At 47.1% G+C, this 12,724-nt stretch overlaps 1 pseudogene; it reads right to left on the bottom strand.

Moving 5' to 3' along the window:
• Window positions 1-2,426: 2,426 nt before the first annotated feature.
• Window positions 2,427-6,257, bottom strand: LOC144106974 (uncharacterized; annotated as a pseudogene).
• Between the last annotated feature and the right edge of the window lie 6,467 nt (window positions 6,258-12,724).

Here is a 12,724-nt window from a genome sequence, read left to right as displayed (position 1 = left end):
AAAGCACGGATTTTTTTTGGAAAGACTGTTTCTGCTGGTATTTCATGCATGAACTATTGAACTGAGACAGATAAATGATGACTAAATCGATTTTCTCTTTTTTTAGCGAACACGCCAAAATGAGTTTCCTTGGATCACGAACTCCTGATTAGTAGTGCATAGAAAGCTACGATGAGTGGGCAGTGCCACGGGACGGACCGCGCGCTAAACAGATACAAGTAAGAGACGATTTTACTGTAGGCTCTGAACATCGGGGTTAGTGCTTTCGGACTCGTAGGACAACACTGGCTGCTAGATCATTTGCTTAGTGCAAACGGGCTGCGGTGTCGGCGAAGTGTGCCGGTAAAGCGATCGAACCAACGACCGCAAGCGCAAGAACGCTGAGTATGTAAGTACGTCAGGGAAAAGGCACCAAAACGATCATGTGAGACGCCCAACCAGGCAGTAGCCTGTGAAACGTCAAAATGGACCTGACAGTCAAGACACCTCAGCCGCTAATGCCCAAAAGCTTTCGCTTATTAATGCGCTAAAACAGTAAATTTAGATCTATAATTTTTGATCCTACACCTGCGGAAGCAGCATTTCAAATTCAGCGCACTTGCACAAGGTAACGCGGCTGCTCAATTTGTATTCGTACCATGATGTTGACCTTCGCACACGAAAGGATTGTAATGATGCAATTGATAGGGTATGTTACATTCCTTTATACGATATAGCATCGTTATCACCATAAGGGCTCAGTGCTACCGATACGGTCCTACTTCAACCTGGACTGATAGTAATGCTAGCCTATGTAAGCCTTCTGTTGCTATGCTACCTAGAAGGACAACCACTGCGGAAAGAGATCGTCCTGTATTAGCTTAGACACAATTTCTATATCATCTCATAAATAATTGTCGGGATCCTTGGGGCCCACCACACTTGCGTAGACACACTGATTTTTTATTTCATTTTCGCAGTGTGGGCATTTGAATAAACAGGAGCCTCCAAACACTCCATGGAGCTTGTTGGAGACTTCACACCTCATACCTCCCTGGTTCCATCAGAGCACCATCGCGAGCAGCGTCTGTGCTCGAAAGGAAGAATCGGGGACCTCGTGATGTGTCTGGCGTATTTCGACGGATTATTTCCGAGCTCTGTGCCCTGTCTCGGAGTAGAGTCGCTGCAATCCTAGGCTGCTGGGCGTCGTCCTCAGCGGCGGTCGTGTTTAAACGGAGGCGAAATGCAAAGGCATTTGTGTGTTGTGCAACGTCAGTGCAAGTTAAAGATCCCAGGCTGATCGAAAGTATTCCGCAGCACTCCACTAGGGCACCACTTTCTCTCTTTTGGAAAAGAAGGTCTACTCCACCCATTCAAAATATGAATGCCATGTTGCTCTTAAAAATGACCTTTAAGCGGTGCAGGTGGGGGGAACAACCTGGTCACGTGCCTGTGTGGTTCAGCGCCCATCCTGCCATGTCTTTTTTTGTGGTCGTATAATATGCAGTGCTGTTTAATTCGAAGTATAGTGAACTAGAATATATTATAGTGGCATGAACGGCTCCGCGCAGGCGGCCCGTTTGCGCATGGATGCCGCGAGATGGCGCCACTGCAACCTTTCCTACTGCTCCGGCGCGGCGGCGAACGGTTTCTGGGGCTTTCTCGCACGCAATAATTGCAGGCTGCGAAATTACCGAAGCTGTTATCTAAACACATCCATTTTCCTCGTGCATTTACTCATTATTTGCACACTTGTAATGCATATGCCGGTAAATCAATCAAGCCCGAACATCGCGTTGCGCGTTTTCAACCCAGTATAAGCTATGTCGCCGGTTGGGGGTAGAAAAAAAGTTCATTATCCTTTCTACATCAGCGCGAATTTGCCACTTAATTACACTGTGCTGAACATGTACAGTCTCGACCAGAATGACCTGCAATGCTTTACCGGGCACTTTCTCTTGGTTTGCGTTTAATAGCAAAAGATTACGCTGTGCTAGTACCAGGCACCCATGAAAACTGCTCAGCAGCTATATACGAACTTCGTTACAGCCACGAACTAGCATAGCTTCCTGACATAAGCTCGCAGAACCTGATGCGCGTTGCGAGTCATACTGAGCGCGATAGTATAAGCTGTCCACAGACATAAGCAGGCATTTAATAACACATTTTGCGAAACTTGCGTCCTTCTACCGAAGTCGCGCGCGAAAAACAGGAAACATTCCGACGGGCGTTTCTCAATGCTGTTAATGGCGCGGAAATTTAGCAAGAGTTGATTCCCACCTTCGGCCCACTTACGCCCACCCCGATAAATTCTTGATCATCGAGTTTTCCCATGTAATTCAGAGTAAGGGCAGCGCTCCACATATGGTAAGCAGCTGCTGTGCTGAAGAAATCAGAGAGAAAAGCAGGGCTAAAGTGTGATTTATTCAAAATGGGCAGAGTGATGTTTAGCACCTGCTCAATTTAAGGTGCTTTGCACATTCACGCCTTTTGAGACTAGCCTGGTTTAGGCTTTTTGTAAAAAAATGTATGCGTGTTGCAACATAAAATGCAATTACTTCAGCTGCAACTTGCTCACAATGATCTTGGCATCCAAGTTCAATCTTCTGCTTTTGCTTAATGTGGCCAAGAACATCAAGTACACTGTCAGAATGCAGTTCCAAAAGGCTAAAGCATTCAGTAATGGCTTCCTCCAGATTTACTACAAATGCATAGAGCACACTTGACGGGTACAGGTGGCCGCCGTTATCTCTCATTCGGGTGAATGACGCCAAGTTCAAACATTCTGCAGCCTCTTTTGTCATCAAGAGACGAGTGAGACATGCCTCACATCCAGACTTCAGGATGCACTTCCGGGCAACATACCCGGCAATATAGAAAATAAGCCGGCTGTCACTGCTTGCAACAACACAGGATGCATGATCTGGGGCACTGTCCGTAAGCAGGTCTTCTGCTGCACTCAAATCTCCCGAGTCAAGCACTTTGTCAACAAGCTATTGTTTACCACTTGAACTAGCTTGAACACCAGCATCTGCAGGCAGAAGAGCGCTGAGGACACCAGCCTCACAATTTCCTCTGGATACTGAGTGTGCTAGGTTGCTGAAACTCAGACAGTTAACGGTGATAATAAACTGCTGGGGCGTTGGATGCGAGTTGCAACCAGACGACTGGCGTACAATTCCAAAAAGACGCTCAACAGGGTCTTGACTAACTCTAGACGTCATGAGGTACCTGAAGCCAAGATCATCACATAGGTACTTCAAAAGTGCTAGTACGCTTGCTACAGTCACTCTTAGTCCAGTAGCTGTCGATTTGCTAAGGAAGCCTTGTTGCCCCTTTGTGTGGTTTTCCCAGCTCCCCAGAAACTCCAAGAATGAATTAAGTTTCTGCACAGCAGGGGAGTTCGGCCGCAGAGCCTCAGCAGGAAAGCGAGACGTCAGGATCTCGATGAGGTCGTGAATGACTCTGCAAAAGGGAAGGAGAGAAGGTTTTACTTTGTTCATTGACAGTATAACTATATGCAAATTGCAATAATAACAGAAAGGGCTACTAAGCAGAAACAAAAATGTGCTACATTAGAACAAATGTGTAACACTTACTTGAAAAAGTTCACTGTAGCTGTGATGTCACCACAGTGTTCCTTGATCGTGGTCTTGTAGAGCTCCAGCCCATCACTGACTTTTTTCCCAAAAAGCTGAAATGCTAATGAGACCCTCATTCTCTCAAAATTGTTGGGGTTTGTATGACTGTTTGTGATGCCATGCATTGCCTGCAGAGTGACGCAACTCCTGGTGCTTTCCACTCTGAGAGCCTTCCGAACCACCTGCATGGACACCTGAAACCCATGCAATGTGATAGTCAGCGAATATATATGACCATTTTGCAAAAACTAACTATAGTGTGAAGTTCAGCTGCACAAATTATTCAAACTTACTTTTCCTTCAGGCACTTGGAAGTCAGACTTTAGCAGCCCATTCCGCAGACATTTTATCAGATGCGGGAAATCTGAGCTGAAGTAGAGCTGACGATCAGGGTCAATAGGATGCACAGCGCTGCACTTGGCCCCAGTTAATGATGCAGCAATGCCCATTTTGGTCCACATTTTTCTGTTCCAGGTTGCTCCATCTGATGTAATAAAATCGACCCGCAGTCCAGCTTTTTCCACTAGGATCACAGCTTCAACCATGATCTTAGCCAGAAGACTGCCTTCTACGTTTCCACGTGTGGCAAATGCACCCAGTAGTTGGGTCCACTTCCCAACAAAAGGCACAAAAATGATGACCATTCCATGGTCACAGACAGCGTGTTTGTCTTCTGATGAAGAGAAGGCACCAAGGTCAACAAACCCATCCACATGACCTGCTGTCGTCACGGAAAGGTGTTCTGACAGTTTCATCTCGTCCACTATGAGACCCCCGTGACGCGAGAAATTGTCCATTGTGGAGGTTGTCTTGCTGATCACTTCAAAAATCTTCTCGCTGAATCCAAATCCAGTCCTGTACAGCTGCAGGTATTTACGAAGTGTGGACTTACTTGGCAGTACTAGGATTTTTTCCTTCCTTAAGTGTTCATACAATCGTGCACTCTTCATCTTCATAATTAGGCACTCAAGCACCCACTCATTAGAAAACTTCATTCCCCTGGAGCTTTTACGTAACGAGGCCTTGAAGATATGCAGTGCTGCCTCACGCTGCTTTGGAGAAAGGGCTGCCACCTTTTCAGTCAGTTCCCCCTCTGCAATAGCTTTGTTTTGGATCATCATTTCATTTAACTGCTCCTTCAGAGAGTTGGTGTTGCTTTTAAGTCGTGCTGTCTTCCGCTTAAGCAACTTGAGTCGATGAGCAAGGGCCCTTCCAGTAGACAGGCGCACAGCGGCATTTACGCATGATTTTCTGGTAAGCAAGGATTTTCGGAGAATCTTGCACTCGTCGCAGATTTATCCTGAAAGTAAAGAAAATCAAAAGCACACACATCAGCAAAGATGCCAGCAAAGAAAGCGACACTGTTCACAAATACAACACAAGCCGGTTGTTTCAAAGAAGGTGAACCAATAAAACAGAGGGCTCGCTGAACAGTCTAAAGTCAAGTGTTAGAAATCAGTGAACCAGCTTGCTAGAAACAATCCATTTTTTTATGCCCGCCAACACTGCCATCACATCACAGAGGCCGGCACAGTATCTAAAAAAGTTATATTAACAATTCTAGTTCGCCTAGGCTGAAACACTTGGTATTATAATTAAAAGGGAATTACCTTCTGTGGATACTATTCCGAGGCACTGTGCGCTGAAGACACCATGTGCAGTTTTGGCAGTTGCAGCTGCCAACTTTATGGTCGGAGAGTGGGAAATCTGACTGAAATCCTGAATGTTCATGGCTCCTTTGCAAGCAAAACTTGTATGTACATCCTTCAAAATATTGCTTGCATCACACACAAAATTCACAACTTTTTCAGCACACAGCATGCCTTGAATGTACACCTTTGCAGTGAACTCTCCTCCTGATGTTGTAAAACACACAGCTTTTTCATGCCATAGTTCTAGTCTTTTCTCCATTTTGACAGATGATGTAGCAAATATTACGGTCTCGACCCCCTCCAACTCAATTCGGCACCAATCCTTGGATGGAGCTTCCATGGTCCGAAGAGATTCTAGAGAGAATGAATTACGATCGGCTACAAGCGAATCTTCATTCTCTTGCGCTCCAGCATCATCCTCGTCGCTGCAGGACCGGCTCCTGGTTTGATGGCACGCTCTCTTCCGCGGCACTTGAGTAGTCGCTAAAACTTTCCTCTTCCTTTCCGGTCTTTGTCGAGGTGTTGAGGTGGAAAGATACGTAGGGCAGCCTGGAAGTAATGTTGGTACCGCGCCCGGAGCAAGCGACGGCTTCCCTCGCGGAATCCGCACTTCGTTGCCATTTATCACGTGCACATAGTCGCGCAGAACTAAGTGCGGTTCAAAATGATGTTCGCATACCGCCGAAGAAACGGTGAAAGTTTTATCCTTCCTGTGAAGGTTGCGATCCCACTTCTTGCGAAGATCGTCGTCTTTCGGAGCCGCGAATAGCGACGCTTTCGGTCCACTTGGGTAACCCGTGCGGCAGCCCGGAGCGAAGCAGTGGGAATCTGTCCGCCTCTTCGCCATACCGTGGGCTGCACGCGGTGAAAGCGCACATACACAAGGCACACGGTAGACACGAGAAGTCCCTTCGCATGAAACACAAAGCAAACGGATGCACAAACACTCACAACAGTTTTGCCAAACGTCGGAGAGGCAACCTGACGAAAGTCTATCCGTGCCCCACGAGGCCCCGCCGTCCGCGCCGCAGTATGAAAGAGAGCAGCAGCGCCTCTAGCGGCTTTCCAGAGCGTAAGGGGACGCCGGAAAGCCAGGCGCTCCCTTCCGGTCGCGCCACTATATTATATATTCTAGTTCACTATAATTCGAAGAAAAGAAAAGCGCGGCTACTTTCCACAAATGTCAGCGCGGTGCTGGCAAGGCGGCGTCACGGCTGCGCGCTTGTTCCATTTGGAAAGCAGCTATACAGTGACGTCTTAATGCTATTGTGCTCGATATTCGCAGAACCTTGAAGCCCAAAAAGTTATACTTTATATATCGTAGTCTATGAAGAACCAGTCCTTTGTGGTGCGTTGCAGCAGCGATCTCAGCGCTAACGTCGAGCCCTGCACCAGCAGCGGTTTCAATTACGGAAAAGGCTTAGCCGCGTAGCCTGTGTCATTCTCGCGGTCTCTTCGCAGCTCCGTTTTTGTGCTCTGGGGCTAGATTACCTAACTGTCAATTAGTAAAATTGTCAAAAACTTTTCACAAAGGTGTCAATAAGCCTCGCTCCTATTGGTCGATTGTGGCCAGCGGCCATATTGCTTTTTTGCGTCATGGGTGGCTGCTAATGACGTTACAGATATGGCAGAAGTGATGACGTTGCACACCTGATTATGCAGGCGCATATTGACAGTTTTTTGTCACAGTTTTGAGGCTGTCAATTTGACCGTTGAGTTTGCGACAGAAAATGGCGGCGGTGTACGCGGCCATACGACTGAGGAGGATGCGCTGGCATGATCAACGGCGAAGGAGGGCGCACGAAGACGCGTTTGACTTGCCGGACGAGCTGTTTCGACGCCTTTCTCGACTGGAGAAACAGACTGTGGAGTGGCTATGCGACGAACTCGCCGATGAACTGGGAGGTTTGCGTGCGAGTGCGCTGTCGGTGCGGCGGCAGGTGCTGTGTGCACTGCGTTTCTTTTTCACGGGCGGCTTTCTGGCTGCCGTTGGTAGCGAGGCGCATGTCTGCTTCGCACAACCGGCAATGAGCAAATGCGTACAGGGAGTGTTGGTGGCAATTTGTAAGGTTAGTGCGCAGAAGGGGTGGGTGCCGTCATCACCTCTGTGACACACAGCTACATATAAATAAGGCACGCTTATGCTGCCAAAGCACTTTGTTTTCCCAGCAAATGGCGCTTCGTGGTCGTCTTCTGTTTCCCAAGGGGAAAGAAACAAACAACCACTTGTCACGTACTGCAACACCTCACCTTTTGGTATTTTTGTAATCGATCGAAAGAGCCGAACAAAACAGACTTCGACAAGTTGTCTTCGTCGATTTCGTACCAAGCGCTTCTTGCAAGTTCGCTCGGTAGTCACGTAGCCTTCACTGCATTCGTTGAAATTTTTCTGCGCACTTATGTCAACCGCGCAGTAGCTCGATTCCAGACGCCACGCAAAAAAACAACAACACGTCGTGAAACAGCTGCTTTAGTGAAAAGCGGTCTTTTAACTGCGGTCAGCACACCCCCGCGGCACCGAAAGTTACCCACCAGTCAATTTAATAGCACAACTTTGAACGCTTTCTGTTTTGCTTAGTATTTTCGAACTTTAAACACAATGTTTTGACAAAATAAAATATTAGTTATTTTCATCGTTGCTTATTTCTTATTTCTTTTTACAAAAAATTATGCACACGGTCCCTCGAATGCTCTCGGGGCGCTGCCCTGCTGTAATTGACTGATTCCTCGTTGCGTCACGTGGTGATGTCTCATCGTATCGTCATTTTGACGTCACTGTCAATAACGTCTGACAGAATTTGTCACAGTTGCGTAATCTAGCCCCTGGAGTCTTAATAAATATGTTCTTTTGTGCTTACACTTGCTTAATGTTTTTGCGTAAAGTGCTTAATGATTTTGCTATTTTAGCTTTGATAATGTTATTTGATTGACAGCAGAGGCGGTTACTTCCTGCTAACGGACTCATCCGGCTGAATCATGAGCCATTGAAGGCTTTCGCCTAAAAACGTCGGTGAAGTTAGCAAAAAGCGATGAGAGTATTGGTGGCTCAAAAGCACAGAGGTAACATAAGGTTAGAGGTGTAGGAAAACGTATTTAAAGAAAATGACGAATAATGACAGTCTACAAGGCCGTTAAACAAAAATAAAGAAAAAGAGCCGAGTACGGTGGCAACCGCCACCACCCCGTTCCAAAGGGCACGCTGCTAACTTCCATCCGTGTTCGTTCCATCCAGATCCTTTACCCCCGTAGCCTGGTCGCGAGGGTGCTGAAATTCAGTCCACAACTTCTTCTCACGGTTACATTCTTGTTTAGTTAACAAGAAAAAGCTTTAACAGCGCGCTACTTTTTGCCACGGACGAATTCTATGTGGCGGTCACTGCAGACTTGAATTGTATCCGGCTGTTCGCAACTTTCATGGATTATAGGAGGCACCACTGATAATCCAACATGGCGGCCAGAGAGAGATAATCCCATGTCCGGGCTAGCCTTGTGCTGTGTTGCGGTACGGTGCCAGAGGCTGCGATAAAATGTACGTGAGAGTGTGCTTCTTATAGGTGGAGAAGCACTCAACGCAGGCCCTGTTTTGTGCTGTAGCTCGAAGATCTGCATAATAGCCTCAGTCATCGTACAAGCTTTCTGTGCGCGGGCACCGCAGGGGCGATGAAAAGCACCCAGCGGAAGTGTGAATAGTCTGGTTTGCAAAAAAAAAAATAGACTGCGTCAGCAAGGAGCGGAAGGTGCGACGCGTACTGCAGCGGCTCTAATCGCGGGAAGAAAGGCAGTGGACATATAGCAGGGGAGAAAACACTGATACGGCGAAAACTTCCGGCTTTTATCGTATTCATGCTACTCGTGGGTGCCAGAGTTTCAAGCTCTTTGCTGCCGGTGGCCCTGTTTTGCGCCCGATATGAGCACAAATGCCGTAGCACTGGTTACCTACACAAGCAAAACCTAAAAAAGAAACATTTGTACAAAGTAGCATTGACTGTCTGCAGTGCGCATTTCAATCCCGCTGATTTATTTTGGAGCATTACTGGTAGCCAGCGATTTTTGCTGTCATAACTTGTGAACAAGCCCCGATGGAAATATTTTTCAGCAGCAGCCGCTTCATAAGCGAGGCACCACGGGCTTTAAAGAGAAGCCGCGCTATTAGTATTTCAGTGCCGCGAATGCTGCGGATTTCGCTTCACTTCACCGTAAACTTAACCAGATTTCGAATTATGTGCGCATTCGCCACCTATATTGATTGCTAGTGTTGCATGCGTTGAATCATGCAAGAGACATGTTTTTTTTTATTTCTAACAAATTGCCTCTATGGTCAAGCGGTCGCTGCTGAAAAATGCTGCCTTCAAGGGCAGTTCAATTCACAAATTTCATCAGTCAAGGTGGCTGCTCACTAGCGGTACACTAGAAGGATAATTGGGGCAGACTTGGCCGCTCAAAAATGCCACATTCTTGGTCACAGGTTCCGCAGTTCGAACCTTGCATATGCTATAAACTTAAACCGTGTGCAAAAGCGAGGATAACTGAAAGAACACAACAAAGAGGACAGCTGCAGTGCCAGTGATGTCATTTGCATGTCTTCGTTGTCACCGTTTCAACAGGCTGTTTTATGTTGTCAAGATGAGTAAGAGACTTGCCCATCACCCCCCCCCCCCCCCCGAGATTTTAATTAACTTGATTATCTACTCCTCTTGACCTTTGATTTAGAGGGAACGTACGCAGATTTTTCATTCCTTTGACTGGAGAGATCAAGCACTGCAGTAAACTGAAAATGCGATTGGGTTCGGTTTCTGCCCATATTGTGCGCTTTACAGGCGCGCTTGAATGTTACGTTGACGTATTGCCGTGGTTCTGTGAAAAAACGCCACGAAAAACTCATTATCACGCTAAATGCGCTGCCACGATCGAAATAACAGTACAGAAGTTGAGCGGGAGACGAAGGCCGAGGCCGGACGCCTTCCGCCGATATCACTCCTCCGGCAGTTCTGGAGCCATCCGCGTGGCTGCTGACCAGCGCCCCACATAGGTTAAAGCGCGACTGAGGTGTCCACTGTCAAGGTGTCAGTTATGCGCCTTCCCTGTGCTTTCGAAATCAAATGGAGCAGTAACTGCCTCACATGACTGGCGATATATTGGTGACGTCTTTAGTATATCGAATTGATGATTGATTGGTGAGATGATATGTTGTGTGGCGTCATAATTTACTAGTCACGTGACTATGTTTAATTGATTATATGTCAGTAATTATTGAGGTCATCATAATATGAATTTGATATTTGTAATCCTCTAGGTGTGTAGAACACGTTAGACAACAATATTAACTAATGAATTTACCATTTAGTTATTGTTAGGCTTGAATTTATATGACTATAATTAATTTATTAAGTCATGATCTACCTAATGACGTATTCGTAACGGGATCAATGAGTAGAACATATTATACACCAATATCGCATATTTTGGTTAATATTTCGCTATGGTTAGGCTTAAAATGGCGGCTTTGACGTCTGCACTCGACAGCTCACAATTTCCTATCTCATGGCGACCGGGCACCTACCGTCTTGAGGTAAAGAAAGATGGCCCTTCAAAGAGTTGAAAACTTTTTCGGCAGAAAAATCGTCAAAAATATCCGACCTTAATGCGGTGGGCGCTCGCTCACCGTGATGTACAGAAAAGTAGCCTAATCATGTGTTAATACATTGCATGGACGATAGATTGCGCTACCAAACACCTAACGCTGGTTACTTCAACGACTTCCAGACGGTGGCTTAATATTTTTGGGGCAAAGGAAATGGACCCGCTGCGGTTGCTCAATGGCTAAGGCGTTAGGCAGCTGAGCTGGAGTACCCAGGTTCGAACCCGACAGTGGTGGCCACATTTCGATGGAAGCGAAGCACTAAAGGCGGCCGTGTGCTGTGCGATGTCAGAGTACGTTAATTGTCCCCAGGTGGGCGAAATTATTCCGGAGGCCTTGCGCGTTGGACAGTTTAAAGGGTGGCTGAAATGGGTGTTTGAGGTTAGCTATAATACGCTTGCAATATGTAGAGTACAGACCACCGAGTAAAACATGCCGTGTTCCGGACGTCAGAAGCGGACTGATCATTTACACTATATTTTGAAAATTTCGGGCTTCCATGCATCGCGGCGACCTGCGGTGCCGAGCTTTCGCCCGAATCCGCGCGCAACGAATCATGCAGCGCTCGTTACATCAGCAGCGGACGGCTGACATTGATTCACCCTGACGTCTCTTTCTGACCTCACACAGCTACACTGGCTGCAGCTGTAAGCTCTGTCCACTCCCTCCCCACCCTCCTCCAGAGCGCGTCGGCAGCCGGCGGAGGAGCACCGACGGAGGAATTGAAAGAAGGAGAAAGAGGTACGTAGTGGGGGGGTCTCCGGAATAATTTCGACCACCCGGGGATCTTTAACGTGCACTGACATCGCACAGCACGCGGGCGCCTTTGCGTTTCACCTCCATCGAAGCACGGCCGCTGCGGACGGGTTTGAACCCGGGTACTCCCGATCAGTAGCTCAGCGCTCTACCCACTGAGCCACGGCGGCGGGTAGACAAGAAACTGCAAAATATTGTTTCTGTGTGCATATATGTGTGCACGAACAGGATAGGTGCGACGGCAAAGTGGGAGCGAATCAAGCAGACGAAGCGACTTCATTTTAAGTACAGTCGCGACAAAAAAAAAAAATAGCAGGTATTTAACTCTGTCTAAACTGATGTGTGAAATGCGAATGTTCGGTGACGTAAATGATGGCGCCACAATCGAACCTAGAGATATGTTTTGGCGAAATCTGAAAGCCGTGAATTACTTTCTCGGAGGTGGCCCGAGCGAAATTTTTGGGAAGGACCCGGGTCAGATTTTGCGGTCACCATCGTGTCAGGAATGGTTAATTTTGGTTGGACTTCGATCGTGGTCCAAATCGGTCATGGTCCAATTTCGAAGGCTAGGGAGACCCGAGCCAAATTCTTGGAGTCACAATTGCTATGGCAACCAGCGATGCACAAGCAAGCTATATATGCACAGTAGCTTCATGTAGGCTTAACATTGGCGTCAAAGTGGCCATGACAATGAGCGATGCACTAACCTAATTTTTGCTCAACTTTCGAGTCACAGTTGGTTTGGTAGCGAGCGATACAGATGTAGGGTGTCCCAAGCACAAGCGACATGCACAACAAAGATTTTTGCTCTGCTCTGACGATCATAAGAGTACTTTCGTACTAATTGATTCTGTGCCGTGACCCAGGAGATGGAGATATCAACGCTTGGCGCTGTGATTACGCATATTCTGATAGCAAAGTTACAGACGTGTTTGCGAAGCATCGCACTGCGCCAGCCGCACGGTGTGATCTTCGTCATCCTGATGACGTCAGTTTGATAATGTTTTTTTTTTCTTCGCGACTGCACATCATTCGAACCGTTATACTGCCGGCGTTTC

Source organism: Amblyomma americanum, chromosome 1, assembly GCF_052857255.1.
Source record: "Amblyomma americanum isolate KBUSLIRL-KWMA chromosome 1, ASM5285725v1, whole genome shotgun sequence".
In the NCBI taxonomy this organism is placed as follows: Eukaryota; Metazoa; Arthropoda; class Arachnida; order Ixodida; family Ixodidae; genus Amblyomma; species Amblyomma americanum.
Note: the sequence above shows the minus strand (reverse complement) of the source record. Positions and strands in the feature narration are given on the sequence as shown.